This window comes from Giraffa tippelskirchi, chromosome 9 (genome assembly GCF_054371585.1).
Source record: "Giraffa tippelskirchi isolate mGirTip1 chromosome 9, T2T-mGirTip1v1.2.pri, whole genome shotgun sequence".
Lineage (NCBI taxonomy): Eukaryota > Metazoa > Chordata > Mammalia > Artiodactyla > Giraffidae > Giraffa > Giraffa tippelskirchi.
The window spans coordinates 135,255,146-135,272,750 of record NC_137283.1 but is presented as its reverse complement, the minus strand read 5'-3'; the positions used below and the strand labels follow the sequence as shown (position 1 = coordinate 135,272,750).

General features: G+C 37.7%; 1 long non-coding RNA gene and 1 other non-coding gene across 2 annotated transcripts in view; one reads left to right on the top strand and one right to left on the bottom strand.

Annotated features, from left to right (window-relative positions):
* Window positions 1-17,605, bottom strand: part of LOC145521749 (uncharacterized) — a 187,214-nt gene that overhangs the window by 144,970 nt on the left and 24,639 nt on the right. The window lies entirely within an intron of this gene.
* On the top strand, window positions 1,933-2,004 carry TRNAC-ACA (transfer RNA cysteine (anticodon ACA)). The gene has a single exon. It is a non-coding gene; the product is annotated as a tRNA-Cys (tRNA).

Here is a 17,605-nt window from a genome sequence, read left to right as displayed (position 1 = left end):
CTGGGTCATTCAGATATTTTTTGTATAGTTCTTCTGTGTATTCTTGCCACCTCTTCTTAATATCTTCTGCTTCTGTTAGGTTCATACCACTTCTGTCCTTTATCGAGCCCATCTTTGTATGAAATGTTCCTTTGGTATCTCTAATTTTCTTAAAGAGATCTCTAGTCTTTCCCATTCCTATTTCTTTGCATTGATCACTGAGGGAGGCTTTCTATCTCTCCTTGCTATTCTTTGGCACTCTGCATTTAGATGGGTATATCTTTTCTTTTCTCCTTTGCCTTTAGCTTCTCTTCTTTCTCAGTTATCTGTAAGACCTCCTCAGACACCATTTTGCCTCTTTGCATGTCTTTTTCTTGGGGATGGTCTTGATCACTGTCTCCTGTACAATGTCATGAACCTCTGTCCATAGTTCTTCAGGCACTCTGTCTATCAGATCCAGTTCCCTCAATCTATTTGTCACTTCCACTGTGCAATGGTAAGGGATTTGATTTAGGTCATACTTGAATAGTCTAGTGGTTTTCCCTACTTTCTTCAATTTAAGTCTGAATTTGACAATAAGGAGTTCATGATCTGAGCCACAGTCAGCTCCCAGTCTTGTTTCTGTTGACTGTATAGAGCTTCCCCTCTTTAGCTGCAAAAAATATAATCGATCTGATTACAGTATTGACCATCTGGTGATGTCCATGTGTAGAGTCGTCTCTTGTGTTGTTGGAAGAGGGTGTGGGCTATGACCAGTGTGTTCTCTTGGCAAAACTCTTTTAGCCTTTGCCCTGCTTCATTTTGTACTCCAAGGCCAAACTTGCCTGTTACTCCAGGTATCTCTTGACTTCCTAATTTTGCAGTCCAATCCCCTATGATGAAAAGGACATCTTTTTTTCCAGCTGAAGAAATGGCAAATTTTCTGTTCACCTACATGCTTAGTCTAAATCCACTCCCTAGAAAGAATTTTTGCCATGTAAACCACAGGAACTGCAAGGTACCTAAAAGGGCATCTTGTGTGACTTTCCAGGGGCAATTCCACGCCCATGTATTGAGTTTTGCAGAGATGCCTGAAGACCTGCTCCACACACATTTGAATACCACTATATATATCCTGAGAAACATAAAGAGGAAAGGAAGAAATGCTATATTCTGCCATTGTTTACATACACCCTTAAATGTTGTGTGTGTTGGAGCATATAGAGGTGAGAGTGTGTTCAAAAAGGACTATGTGTCTTTGTAAAGAGAATACAAATGGATCCAGAAATGTATGTGAAGAGGGCCCAAGAACAAGGTGCTACCAAATAGTGCATCCTAACAACAAAACTCTTTACTACATTCTCAATCTTTCCCTCTCAGCCATATGGCTCCAAACAGGGAAATGGAATTTCAGTAAATAGGGAAGTGCAATTATCACGAATGCCAACCTACTCCTTTTACTGGCACTTAAACAGCAGGATCAAATGCCCAACCCAATTGCTGGTGTCTTAAATATTCCTTTCCCTTTGAAAAAGCTAATGGGAGAGTTTCTTTGGGGTGTGATTTTCTTTCTAATTTGCACTTAATAGCTACTTACTTTCTAAGATAACAAATAGGAATTTCTTAATTTTTTATTTAGGGAATTAAAAAATATAATTTGAGTTTGACAACTTTTTATTGGATTAACACTGTATCCCAGGACTAAAAAGAGAGAGAGAGGAAGAAAGAAAGGAGGGAGGGAAGGAAGGAGGAAGGAAGGAAAGACGAAAAACTTATTGCCCTGGAAAGACCAAAAATTAGATTTTTGTCTCTTTAAATTGTAGTCTTTTGAGTACCATTTTTGGTTGAGATGAAATATACACATTTATTGTTCACACTATTTAGACATGGAAACTGGATACCAAATTAAGCTTTTAAATGATATAAAATTCTATGCAGAGACAGTGAATATGTTAGCTTTGGAATTGGGCAACTTCCCTGGTGGCTCAGATGGTAAAGCGTCTGCCTACAATGCTGAAGACCCGGGTTCGATCCCTGGGTTGGGAAGATCCCCTAGAGGAGGAAATGGCAACCCACTCCAGTATTCTGGCCTGGAGAATTCCATGGGCGGAGGAGCCTGGTAGGCTACAGTCCATGGGGTCGCAAAGAGTCGGACACGACTGAGAGACTTCACTTCACTATCATGTCAGGGCCACTATGTATTGTGTGGTAAAAATGTTAAGCAAGATAATAGAACATTTAATTTTAAGTTATCTTTTTTATGGAACTTATTTCTCTTAAACATTTCAAACAAAATATTGTTAACTAGAAATTTTGTTTTAGCAGCATACATTTCTGAAAGTTAGGAAATTTAACCCACTCTTATTTGCATCTTACACAAACCTGATACAAAACAAAAACTTGAGAGCCAAACTGCTTACAATTTTTCCCTAGCTATGCCGTTCTCTTGCTAGTGGGGCAAACAAGCTAAATTCTTTATGCCCAGTTTCCTCCTCAGTAGATAAAGATAATATTAGTGACTACCTCATAGACCAGTCGGTGGGAGAATTAAACATTTTAACTCATGCGTGTAATATATTAGAGCAATGTCTAGCACTTGCTCAAAAATTTCTTAAAATAGTAACTTCTTATTTCATAATATTTTTTTATTATGTGTATGTTTCTTAGACACTGTATCTTTTTGTAATATACTTTGTGTGAATACTATTTAATCCCACAATTTTGTTATTTGGCTAAAAATTTTTATTATGCCTAAGACTGTAATACTTAGAGCAGATAAAAAATAATTTATGAAAAATCAGGACTCTTAGTTTACTGATAGCAAAACTTCATTTTCCAGAAGACTTGCCCTTAGTTCTTGGGTCCTGAAGGAGTCCAAAATTTGTCTTTGATCCTCAATACAGAGAGAACCTACATACATTTATATAAATAGAGAAAGTAGACATTTCCAAGTAGGCATACTTTTCAATAATCTTGTTCACAATCACAAAATGCCCTTAAATTGGTCTCTGACTCCCTAAAATCATGTCTGCTTGAATGGAAAAGGAATGCAAAAATAAGAATTCCAATTGAAATGTGAAAGGGAAAGAGAGGAATCCTTCTGATTACTTTCATTAGTTGTTAGATATTCATACCAATATTATTGCCATCCCCTGCCCTCCCCCTGCTTCAAAAGAGGAAAGAAAAAGTTAATTGCTTTTGGCATTAATCCCTCTAGCTGAGATCAAGAATATGGATATCAGTAATCTCTTCTGGAATCACCCCTGTTATTCATTTCAATACCATGATGAAAATGCAAGGGGGAGGAAAAGCTCGTGGGCCCCTTTCAAAGAAACTCACAGAAGAAATAAAATGAATGAACATCTATGCCTACTCAAACCCCAATTTCTTCTCATTAGATGAGAAAGCAGAAGCAAGGCCCCTTTTTCTTAGAGTATTTATTCCCTTGGGGGTTTTGCCAGAAGGCAGACTCCTAAGTTATCAAAATCAGAATTTTCCTCAATTCCTTCTTTTCCCAGTTTGCTTCTTGCGGTTAACTCCATTGCTACCTTATAGCGATAAACACCTGGAGTCTATCAAAAACAAAGAGAGGTTTATTCAGTGGGTACAGCCCCGCCTGGTGAACACCCTGAGCAGAAACAAACTACATAATATAAGACTTGAGCAGGAATATGTTTTTTATGATGTGCCAGCATAAAGGGGATCAAAGGCTAAAGCCAAATAAATAGCAACTGGGCACCAGCAGAGGAAACATATTTAGACTTTAAAATAATCAAAAACAAACCCAAAGAACACTAACACCCTCCACATTCAGCAGTCATATTTTCCCTCTTTTTATATAGGGCTTAAACCTGTCAAGAGTTTTTGAAGCTAATCACTGAAACTCAAGTAGAATCCTGCCTTTCACTGAGGTTGTGACAATAGCCAAAAAGACGGGGCATGAATAGATAGACCCTTCCCCCAACTGCACCCCACCTTTGCAAGCCAAGCCTTTTCTCGGCTTTTCAAGCCTTTTCTCTTTCCCTATTGGTCCATTATTGAATTTACCTTGGCCATGTTATGGAATTTGCCAGCTGACATTAATCCATTTGTTGAGCTTGACTCCTCCTTATCTAAAACATCTCTAGGCAAACTGAAACAATCTGTCTGCCATCCACTGATTGGCAGGACAAATTTTTTTAGGTGATACCACCTCCCCTCTATTTTGCCAATTTCATCTCACTCTGGCAGAATGATTAAACGAAGATCAAGGTAACCATTGTTCACTACCATATTTAGTATCTGCAACATATTTACATAAACAATTTTAAAAGATTAGTCCTCTTGAAAAAAAAAAAAAAATCCAAGAATGAGGGGCCCAGCAGCCAAGAGGAGGAGGCAGATATGAGAGCAGAGAATTGACAGGCTCAACCCTGAGGGCAAAAAGCTACATCTGTATTTGATTTGTCAGGGATTTACATTAGTGAAACTTTAACTCTGCAGATGATACATAAGATTACACTTACAGAACAAGCTTATGCAAATATAGCTTAAACGCCATGGTATGTGGCCCAGACAGTGAATTTGGCAGATTTCATTGAGTCTGGTGGCTGGATCTAATAAATTCATTTACATGAAGGATTAGAACATCTGGAAAAGTAGCATGGTGGTTTATTGAAACATAAATAACATTAATTGAAAGGTTACAGGTATGCAAAACACGTCATGCCGGTAATGCAAAATGTTATAAAGCTGCTTCCCTATTCCACTAAAGAAAAGAGAAAAATAACTTGCGAAAAGAGAAAAATAACTTGCTAATGTAAACAAAAAAGGGAATTCCCAGGATCTAATTTAAGTGTCCCTTCAGATGGTTTAAGAGTGAGAGAGGCAGCCCAGTTCTTCACCCAGCTTTGTAATGATCCCTCTTTTCCCAACCTGGTCTGTGCTGTCCTCCTGATATACATCTCAGGCACTAATTAGCAGCAGCAAGGTAGTGACATAATTAAATTTACTCTCAGTTACAAATCCCCAAAATGTCATGCCATTTTACCAGCAGAAAAGCATGGTTGAGGTCTCCAGCTATTTCTTCAGTGAGTTTATTTTTATTTTAGTGCTGTAATGTATACTCACTGGTAATGTGGATTGCCAGTTAATGTCTCGTGGAGTTGGTTACCATAAGCATAATAACAAATTACCCAAAGGAAAATGAGCAAAGATTGATATCATATGATTTAAAAGCTGAGAGGAAAGCTCAGGTGGTTTACAATCAGTTGAGTACCTCAAGATTAATTTATAACTTGGTAACCCATTCAAATTCCCCTTCATCATTTATTCTCAAATAGAAAGATGGCTTAAGCTGTTCAGTCACCCAAAATGCCTCCTGCCTGTAGCAATAGCAAGCCATTCCTTCTAAAAGGATCATTTTCATTATAAGTCATTATCAAAATGCTGACTTTGAGAACTCATTTAAATGAGGAAATAGGAAATCTAGTATTCTCTCAGGTATGGAGACAGAGTGGAGCCCACTTGAGAAATTCTGTGTGGATTTGACATAAAGCAATCAAGCAAAGAATTGTTTAACCAAAATTGAAAGAGAATCCCCAGCAATTTTTTTAATGAAAAATAAGATTTAATAGACTTTGGAGAATCACAAAATTTAAAAAGAGAGAAAGAGAAATATTCTATATGATCTTGTTTCCCATAATAATAAGAAAGTAGACAACATGATTTTTGCCTTTAAAGGAGCTAATAGAATCAAAAAATAGAAGAAATCTTTACTGACCATGTACCTTTCGACCCTCACCATCATAAATACAATCCTTAGACTGTATACAATTTTGATACTGCTCTTGAAAGGGTTTCTGTCATAACCAGTAACTGAAATTGGTCAAGTGCAATATATTGCCACAGTAAACTTATTTTTCTATATGGATGTTAAAAAAAGACATTAAAAAGCAAAGATTTTTCTTAAATAGCTAAGTATAATAGACTTATTGCAAATAATAAAATAAGTCATGTCCATTAATTACCATGACTCTCCAAAAAAACAGTAAATTTACTATTTTCAAATTTTCACATAGAAATGTCATTTGGCTGCACAGTGATAGATTATGAATATTCATCAGGGGATATATTTCCAACAGATTGTCCTTACTAATGTAATTCATCCAATAGGCTGTCTCACTGCCACTCTTCACATGAAACAGCTGGCCAACCTGGTATCTTCTGGGAATACCAGGAAGCACAACTTTATGTGTACTGCTATTGGCTAGTTTCAAAACTTAGAGGGTGGAAATAATGCTTATAAATGAAGCCAATGCTTAAAAAACAGGTTGTGGCCTCCTAACAAAAAGAAGTGTAATCTTGATTATTTTTGACAGTGGGAGGGCAGAGTTTGACCGGAAGTGCTCACTGACTCCATTAAATAAATCACTGAATGAGGTTCCAGTCAGAGTTTCTCAGCCATATTGGCATTTTAGGAGAAAAAGACACAGGTGAGAAGAATACACTGAGCTCATGTTCAGTCGCTCAGTTTGCAGCCTCATAGACTGTAACCCACCAGGCTCCTCTACCCATAGGATTTTCCCGGCTAGAAAACTGGAGTGAAGTGCCATTTCCTACTCCAGGGGATCATCCTGACCCAAGGATTGAACCTGTGTCTCCTGGGTTTCCTGCATTGTAGGTGGATTCTTTACCTGCTGAGCCATCTGGGGAGCCCATACAGAGCTCACAGAGGTCAAATTCCAGACTTGTTTCCTGTGACAAGTCAGCGATTGGATTTATGATTTTGACCTTAGTAAACAAGACTATCTACTGCATCTATGGGCTTCCCAAATGGGGCTAGTGGTAAAGAACTTGCTTGCCAGTGCAGGAGACAAACGAGATGCGGTTTCAATCCCTGGGTCCAGAAGATCCCCTGGAGGAGGGAATGGCAATCCACTCCAGTACACTTGCCTGGAGCATCCCAGAGGCAGAGGAGCCTGGGGGACTACAGTCCATGGGGTCACAAAGAGTCAGACAAGACTGAAATGACTGAGCACACACACTCCTGATGGTACTGCAGCGTCAAGTGACTTCATATATGTGTGTGGGTGCTCAACCATGTTCAACTCCGCGACCCCATGGACTGTAACCCACCAGGCTCCTCTGTCCATGGGATTTTTCAGGCAAGAATACTGGAATAGGTTGCCATTTCCTACTCCAGACTTTATATATACATATATATATATATATATATATATATATATATATATATATATATATACACACACACATATAAAACATATACATTTAAAACACCCTTAAATTTGTGCTTAGCCATACATAAAAGTCTGTTTACTGCTGTTATGTGCCCGGTGGAGCACAGTACATAATAGCTACAACTTTCTTATAACTTCTACTACCATTTCTAGAAGGAGCTGAATAATGGCAATAGTTCACAGAGAATTATTTAACAATGTAAACTCATTTAGTTCCAAAACAAGTAGTAATAACAAGAGAAATGTAGATGGCTCACCATTATGAGAAAAGAAAACAGTATTTCTTAGAGAGAAATCTTAAGATGACCAAGAATGACTAGTTTCTGAGACATACAGCAGCATGAGAAGAGCCTTAGACTAAAGATAATCATTCACAAGAGTCAAGAGAATGAAAAGAAAGAGAAAATTGGAAGAAAAAATGTTTGTCAAGGGAATGAGGTAAGAATGAGTGAAGAACCATTGAACCTGGTGATTAAGACGAGAGAATATAACCATTAAAAGGATGTGACTTCCCCAAACCACCTTAAATATTAATAGAGTTGTTAGGAAGTAAGATTCTAAAAAATACTGATGTAGTGCCAAATTAACCAAACTGTACAGAATACCTTTAAAGCTCAATTTTAAGTACAGAAAGATATATGAAGTACGTAAGAATTACCTTACAGAGAATGAAGGAGTTAAGTCCAAACTGTTTTGGAAAGAAAATAATGTTAAAGGATATCTATTTCCACGACTTCCTCAGCTACTTCCCTACTGCACACAAACCTCACTGTGACCTCTCCTGGGCATCTGACACATAAAAATACCTGAATGTACTTCAGAATCCTCAGCTATCACTAGCCAAGTGGTGAAATCATCTCTTTCACTGTCCCCTCCTCCAAAAAGCTCCTCTTTGTCCATAAATGACATCACCATAGTACCAGTTACTCAAACTCAATGCCTCCCTTTCTCATTTTCATTCACATCTTTGGCCAATAAAACAGTAAATCCTGTTGACTCTGCCTCTTCCATTCCTCTCACATCGATACACCCTCCTAACCACCACCTTGTCTAAGACATATGATCATTTCTTTCACTTGTTTAAAGTCACCCATTGGCTCTCCTTTGCCTGTAAGTGAATATTCAAATTCCTTGGTGCAGCCTATGTGGTTCTTTACAGTACCCAAGACGGGCATGGGGGGTCACTTACTGGGACTGATGTTTTGCTAGTCTGTGATGCAGAGTGCTTTAGTTCTCTGGAATTTTTTCTCCTCAGTCTAGATTTAAAAAAAAAAAAAAACGACCAGAGCACTTCACCAATCACATTACTCCCCCTGAGTCAGTTCATCAAACCTCTCTATCACATGACATATCATGAATTTTTCACAACTCTGGACATTTGAACATGTTATTTCCTCTCTCTACAACCAGCAGGCTCCCACCCATCCATCAAGATTCAGCTCAAATATCACCTGCTCTGTGCAGCTCTCCCCAACTGCCCAAGGCAAAGTTTATTTCTCGTCACTGCATTCCCATAGCATCTTTGTACCTCTCTCATGAAATATATTTTTCATTTAAAATCTCAATAGCCAGGATCTCCAGGGCCAAGCACAATTCACAGGATATACTTAATGAATGTCTCACAGACAACTGAATCTTGAGGTGTCCAACATGACAGCTCCATCAGAGACAGGTAACAAAGCAAATGTATCAATTGAAATAATTCCTTAAAGACAGATGAAAATCAGTTAAGTGGAAAGAGACTCCCAGAAGATATGATTGGCACAGAACATAGGTTAAAAAATGAGCTTTAAAAAGGCTCAGAAGAAAAATTTTTATTTCAAAACATTACATACATGTGACTCTAACCTTGAGAACATTTTTAGCTGAATAACTGTATTCAGATTTTTGGGGGGAAATCTAAGTTTTTCATTGTCTGTTATAAACCAAGTAGTGCACCAACCACCCCTTACCTAGTCTTCAATCTTATTCACAAAATGTGTCCACCTTTTTACCCTACTTCTGAATCCCTTGTTTCTATCAACATTCATGGGCAAAACTGGGTGGCAGTAACTGTTTGGCACTATCACAAAACTGGAGTAGAAAGAAAGGAATGAGAGACCAGCTCCTGAGAGCCCATCCAGCTGAGAACATTCTGATGACCCAGCTGGGATACTGAGAGGCAGGCACATTTAGGGCTTTGGCAATAGTTTGTTTACCTTCCTTGCTATCACATTTAACACCCAGCCATGCCAATTCCTCTAATTTGTTTTACCCTTTCTTACCTTAGCCTGAGTGCTATGTGAAGAATATACTCATCTGTACTCAGAGGCCAGCCCTACCAGCTGATTCTATCTCAATCCCCAAACATCAGTAACTTTTATTCTAGTCATTTTCATAAGACAGTTCTGTAGTTTGACACCAGTCCTGAGGCTCTGTGATTGATTGTAAAGAAGGCTAGTAGGTCAGTTTTAAAACTCTGCTTTAGGACTTTCCCAGCAGTCCAGTGGTTAAGACTCTACCTTCCAATGCACAGGGCATGTGTTCAATCCCTGGTCGGGGAATTAAGGTCCCACATACCATGGGGTGCAGCTTAAAAACATTTTTTTAATTAAAAAAGAAAAAGAAACATGGCCCCAAAATTCTTCACGCTTTCCTGTTGAGAAGTGGGTCTATGTTCCTTCCTCTTGAATCTAGGCCATCTGATTGCTTGACCTGCAGCCAGATGAACTGATGCTGTGCCTTTGTGTTCAGATCTTAAGAAACTGGAGTTCTACTTCCTGTCTCTTGGGACTCTTGCTGTAGGACCATAGCCACCATGACCCTCAGTAGCCCAGGTAGTTCAAGTAGAGAGGAAGCAAGGCCCCCAGTTCACAGCCTTGACTGAACTCTCAAGCTGAGAGCCAGCACCATCTTACCAACTGACAAAGATTCTTTTCTTGAATGAAGTTTGGTCAGGCTCCTGAAATTTTTCCTAGGCCTGTCTGTGTACTTCCTTGTAAGATCTAGTTTTAGCAAGAACCTTGCTAAGTCAGTTTAACCAGAGTCCTCCTATCCTTGGTATCTGATCACCCTTGATATCTGATCAGATTTCTCATCTGCCATCATCCACAGGATGATGTCTGGTCATCCTGGCCTGTCTTCAGTAAGAATCCTGTTAGGTGAGTGTAGCTTGAATCTTCCTTACCACTGATGTTTCCTCGTAGTAAATTTCCATCCACTCCCCTCAACTGTGTTCCTTGGCTACAAATTTCCACTTGCCTATGCTGTAATCAGACTTGAGCCCAATCTTTCTCCCTCTCTGTAAAAGTTCACTTCAGTGGTCCCTATTCTTAGGGTGATGCTCCTGAAAAAACTTTGCCTTTACCATCATTAATGAATGTCATTGAATTATTTTTTCTTTAACAAAGCCAACTTTGCCTTACCATCATTAATGAATGTCATCTTCAAAGTAAATCCTCCAGACCTCCTCAGGTAACTTCATCATCAGATGCTACATGGAACAAAGATAAGTTGTCCTTGCTAACCTAGCCCACATCACAAATTCAGGATAAAAATAAATGACTGTTTTTATTTTAAGCATCTAAATTTGGGAGTGGTTTGGGAAACAACATATGTGACTGATAGAGCAGGTAATTGACTAACGAATGACAAGTGTTCAATTCCAAACCAAGTTTTCATGTAAGAAAATCATACTCAACTTAGAAGCTATTTTGCTTTAAAAATGTAATTTTAACCTTTTATTCTAGAAAAGTTTAAACCATGCAAAAAATAGTGACATGAATCTATCCACCATGCATGTATCCAAGACCTAGCTTGAATAATTATCAACTCACAGTAAATCCACCATGAATTTTAAAGCAAATTCAAGATGTCATATCATTTCATTGTTAAATACCTCAGAGTGTGTCTTTAAAAGACAGTAATTCTTTTTAAAACATGACAATACCATTTTCACTCTAAAAAAAATTCACCCAAGTCCTTAACATTTCCTTAATATTACTGAATGTCCTATTACTATTCAAACTTCCCCAATTGTTTCTTAAGTGTTTGGTTTGGTTTGGTTTCAGCTTGTTTGTAAGGATACATATGAAATATTTTGTTTGACTCATCACTTGCGTCATTTAAAAATCTATAGGTTCTCCTTTTAGTTCTATTTTTCCCTTTGTTTTATTTACTGAAGAGCCCTAGTCACTTGCCCATGAAAACATATGTGCATCTAATAATGTTCTAAGTCTCTGCTGAGACACTAGACTACTAGATCCATACCAGAGAGTCTTGCTTGTTGGGAAAGGCTCCATCTTGGCTGCAAATTCGAGTTTGGTATAGATTTCTCCATACTATTACAGAATATCTAAACACAGGACCAGCCCCATCCATAGGCAGAGTAAGAAACTGCTTGTTCAGAATGGTTTGAGGAATTGCCTCTACTCCAACCAAATTACCTTCCTACTTGGCCATTGGAATGACCCTGGATTAAGAACTTTCAGATACATAGACTCATTTGGCTGGGAAGGGATAATGCCCCTAAATCATTATCCTGGCAGAGATTCATTTTTCATATTAGCCATTTCTTATTCCTCAAGGTTTTCTTTAAGTAACCAGATGCAGAAGTCAATTTGATGTTAGGAGGAGGTCATGAACATTCTAAAAGGTTTGTAATATTCCAGCAAACAGATTCATATGATATAAGGAAATGAAAGGTAGTCAAAACCCAATGAGTAGCTTGAGATCAGGTATCTCAGAGAGGTGTGAACAGATGTGCTGAAGAGACCATAAACCAGCCTGGTTTATGAAGGCTAAGTCTTCCTTCACATTTTGCCTCCCTTCATACCTGTCCCATTGTGTAGCTAATGTGCCGCTAGGAAATTTTTCCTTAGCAAAAATTATACTCAGAAAAAGCATCTGAGAGGATCTGATACCAACACTTATCCCTTGGTTTTTAAGCCTTATTTTAATTCTAGAGTGAAAGTTTTATTTCTCATTAAAGAAGTTCCAAGCATTTTGGAAGGAGTTAGGATTGTTTTTACCTGGAAGTCTTCCTCATGCCCTTGGTGGCACAGGCTGTGTTATCTGGGATATTCAAACATTTAAGAAAGATCTGTATGTCCTGATGAGACAGGACATGTTACATGGGTATTTTATCACTTAAGAAAGATTTCTAGGCTTGAAAATAGAAACAGCAGTACAATCAACCTGAAGACAGATCTGTCTGCCTTAGGAAGCTATAGACCTAAGCCTTGGGTTCTCATTTGCAGTACAAAGGCTTGCAATTATCTCTCAGTTCTCTCTGTTGCTTTGGATTCCTCATATATCAAATAGCCTCACCAAAGTAAACCCTGTGAAAGAGCACTCTGGTTTAGAGAGATCAAAAAAAAAAAATTTAATCTAGTTTAGTCTAGTCCCCGGATTAGGGGAGGTGGTTAGAGAAAGGGAAATTGAAAGTAAGGATCTAAACCATGTTTGGACAAAAAAGTTTTTTATATAAAAAGAATGTGTGTGTATATATACATATATATACATATACACATACACATATATATATATAACTGAATCACTTTGCTGTACAGCAGAAATTTTTAAAAATTACAATTTTTTTTACAAAAAAAGTTGTAAATCAACTATACTTCAATAAAAATAAAGTTATCTGATTTGATCATAAAATCTACTAAAGGAAAATAGGTGTTATTAGTGTCTGCTTTGGACTTTTTAGGGACTACCCTGTAGCTCAGACAGTAAAGAATCTGCCTGCAATCCAGAAAACCTGGGTTTGATCCCTGGGTTGGGAAGATCCTCGGAGAAAGGAAAGGCAACTCACTCCAGTATTCTTGCCTGGAGAATTCCATGGACAGAGGAGCCTGGTGGGCTTGGGGGTCACAAAAGTCAGACACAACTGAGCAACTAACACTACTATTTAGACTTTATAACCTGGGTTAAACACAAATTTTTAAAAACAACTTTAAAATAGTCTTTAGAAATTTCCAGAGCCAATCATTTTACTGGCATCTCCTAAATATGGGGGGAAGTTTTGTGGCACAAATTATGCTGGGCTTCCCAGGTGGTTCAGGGGTAAAGAATCTGTCTGCCAATGAAGGAGATGCAAGAGATGCAGGTTCAATCCCTGGGTCAGAAAGATCCCCTGGAGAAGGAAGTGGCAAAACTCTCCAGTATTCTTGCCTGGGAAATCCCATGGACAGAGGAGCCTGGCAGGCTACAGCAGTTCATGGGGTCCCAAAGAGTCAGACACGACTGAGTACGTGCATGCCGGCACAGGAATACACAAGTAATTATGCTACCTAACAAGTCCTGGAATTACTTTAATGACAATTAGCCATTACAATGTTGGTGGTTATCTCCACAAGGAACTCTATGCTTAGTTCATTCTTGTCTTTCAATAAGAAAATAATTTTTAAAATAACAATGTCTACTTTTGTCTATGTATTTTTTGTTTAAACTTTTTTTTTTTAAGAGTAGGGCTTCTTCCTTAGTTCCTTAGCCTTCACTGGAGTAATGTTGAAAATTTTTATTTATTTTTTTCATTTGTTTTTAGGTATCTAAACTACTAATGAAGAACCAGCGACATACTTGGAGCAAATTATTTTTTAACACCTCTCCCATCAACAAAATTATCCCCAGTTGTAATCATGTAATGAAATCATGTAATGAAACAAATAATAATATGACCAGAGGAAAAATGTAAGCAGTGAATTTTTCTTTTACTGAACTTTTATATATATGTTCATGTTAGTAAAAAAATAAAATAAATGTTAAATTTTAAAATATGGGAAAATGTAATGAATTAATATTTTATACATTAAATATATACTTAAACATTTAAAAGTATTTTTTTGAAAAAGAAAAAATTTACACCCAAATAATAAGGCAATGGCACCCCACTCCAGTATTCTTGCCTGGAAAATCCCATGAACGGAGGAGCCTGGCGGGCTGCAGTCCATGGGGTCACTGAGTCGGACACGACTGAGTGACTCCACTTTCACTTTTCACTTTCATGCCCTGGAGAAGGAAATGGCAACCCACTCCAGTACTCTTGCCTGGAGAATCCCTGGGACAGGGGAGCCTGGTGGGCTGCCGTCTATGGGGTCGCACAGAGTCGGACATGACTGACGCGACTTAGCAGCAGCAGCAGCAGCATTAGTCAATTACAATAGTGAATAATAGACAACAACACATTTTCTGTTTTGGAAGCTTAATTTCTGTAAACTTGTAAATAATTTTATCAAAATCAACCTTTGTGTAATCATAGGCAATGTAGTTAGATTTTTTTTGTCTATCTTTACTTACAGTTGATTAAAGAACATTTTTATTCATTTTAACTTTAAAAAGTGTCTTTCACATAAAGAACAGTGAAGTTGCTCAGTCATGTCCGACTTTGCGACCCCGAGGACTGTAGCCTACCAGGTTGCTCCATCCATGGAATTTTCCAGGCAAGAGAACTGGAGTGGGTTGCCATTTCCTTCTCCAGGGGATTTTCTCAACCCAGGGATCGAACCTAGGTCTCCCGCATTGCAGGCAGACCCTTTACAATCTGAGCCACCAGGGAAGCCCTCACAAGTTGATATGGTTACTGTTCAGCTGTAATTACATACATATGTGAGCTTCAAATTAGCACATTTTAATTACTTATTCTTTAATAAATATTATTTTCTATGTAAAAGCTCCTGTGGAAAACTTCCAGTTTTATAGTCTGATCACAAGACACAGAGACTCGGCTACACATATTCATTTTTAGAGCAAGTTCTTAAATGTTCTAGATCCCTCTAGCTCACTTTGGGCACAGTTTGTGTTCACAATTCCTGTGATACTATGGCAGTCTTGTTTGTAAAGTACTGGCTTAGAAATAAATGATGAGAGGCTGATGATCACTAAGAGGAAGAAACAGAACTTGAATTACTTTAATTCTGTCATTCTGTGTATTCACTTAGAGTTTGTATTTATATTTCAAACTTTTCAACGTGTGGAGACATTTGAAAGTCCCTAGACCTGATTCCAAAGAAATAAATGCAGATTACAGTTTCAGAAATTTATTGTGAAATGGGATTTTTATGATTTCAAACAAATGTACAAATAGGAAAATTCTTAACCATAAGGCTAAGTGCGACAAAGAATCATAAAAATTCGATTATTTTAAAAACAGATTGATTAAAAGTTGGTTGTATTGTTTTTAAATTCTCTATGGGCAGCACATCTTTTTCTGCTTTCTCTCAAGGCAGACTGCTGCCAGCACCTTGGCTTTGATATGCCACTGAAGAAATAATAATAGTAATCTGGGGGCTTCACTGGTGACTCACTACTCGGGTTCCATTCCTGATCTTGGAAGATCCCACATGCCACGGAGCAACTAAGCCAGTGCACCACAACTACGGAGCCTGTGCTCTAGGGCTTGGGAGTCCACACACTGCAGCCTGTGCTCTGCAACAGGAGAAGCCACTGCAGTGAGAAGCCTGAGCACCACAACTAGAGAGTAGCCCTCACTCTCTGCAACTAGGTAAAAGCCCGCCCAGCTACAAAGACACAGCCTGAGCACCGCCTCCTGCTCAATGAACTCAGTAAATATAATATGCTTGAATCATCCTGAAACGATCGGCCCCCTCACCCAGTCTACGGAAAAATTGTTTTCCACAAAACTGATCCCTGGTACCAAATAAGTGGGGGACTGCTGCTATACAGGAGAGAGAGTTACGTGCAGAGTTGCAGCATAAGCTGGGGCTGTCCAGAAAAAACTCGAAAGGGGAGATAGAAACCAAAATGTATGTTCAAAGGTGGCTTGGTGAGGAACAATAGAGTGGTAATTAAAAGACTGAGGAATTCTAGTTAGAGAGAGGCAGACAGTGTGTGAACAAAGTGAGGATGTGACACCTGCCTGCAAATTCTAAGAGCAGTGATCTAATTAAAGAAGACTGCTTATGTTGGGAAGAGAATGCTGGATGGTAAAATGAGCCAGACTTTGGACAGCTTGAATATTAGAATCAGAAATTTGAGTCTGATATAAAAGAAGTCATTTTAGATATTTGAAGGAAATTCAGGCTGTAAGGAATCACTATAAACAATAGTGAGGAGTGAGAAATGGAAGGGCAGGCAAACCATTGTGGTCCAGGCAGGAAATGCTCTGTGTACAGGCTGATTATGGCTGTGAAACAAGGGAGAAAAATAGATATTCATGATACATAAAGAGGTTGATAACAGATAGGATATTAAAAATAAGGGAGAGAAAGATGACTAAATTTTCAAGCCTGGATAACCATGAAAGTCATGAAAAAACAGCTGAAAAAAAAAAAAACTGAGTCCTAAATATTCTAAAAATATTATACAGTACATGGACTTCTTGGTAAGAATTTAGTCATTAAACACGAGACTTGTCTTGGACTTCTGGAATTAAATTTTCTAGTTCCATGTTTTCAGTATTAAATACTCAAATACATGCAGAAAAATCTTTGGATTTACTATGAACTCTAGAAAAATAGACTATTGGTTTGGCACAAATTATTCTTGTTTTTAAAACCAAACAGTGGCAGAATGCCATGACTATGAAAACACTGTGATGCTTCACCAAATCAAAACTGGATGAGAGTGACCATATCAGAAAGCATTAAATACTTATTGTGCCAAAGTTTTCAGTGAACTTACAGAACATAACTCTTTTGGGTGAAACACTGAAATAACTAGTTGGTCTTATCCTCATAAGTAATCATTAAACTGGTATTAAGTGAAAAAATTGTCAACAAGTGAATAATTCATAAAATTGAATATAAAATGTTATAACTTATGGACATTTGGATCTACTATATTGCATCTGAGTGCAGTCTGAATCCACGTTTATGAAAATAAACTTTCTAATCAGGATTTTACCGTTAGTGATCAACCTTTATATACACTGATTTTTTTTAGAAAATTCATTGTCAGTTTAATCTTTTGATAATTTTCAAAGTGCTACAGTTAACCATTTCCACTTTTAATTTTTTTTTATTTACTGAACTTATTTTCAAAATAATTTTACAAAATAAATTATAAATAAAGATTTAGCTACTTTGTTTTATTCATATCAATTTTTACCAAAGCCACTGTGGGTTTTTTGGCTTTATATTATGTTGTGTCCTTTGTCCAAGAAAAATACCCTTTCATCCCATTTTGTACATCTAAATTTGGATTAGGAAAAGAATTGTGTGCAGATTAGATCTTCGTTCTATTCTTATTAATTTCTTATTGAGATGTCTTCAGAGTCCAAATGGCAGAGTAGAACAATCTTAAAATGTTGAGATCACAACTTTGTGTTTTACATGAGACATCCAGAGCAGGGTCAGCACCAGTGGGAAACATGTGAGTTTTTTTGAATATGTCTGGAATAGCAGCCTGTTTTGCTCTACTAACCATAAGTAATTTCTTCAGCAGCAAAACTCATCGCATTTGTCTGA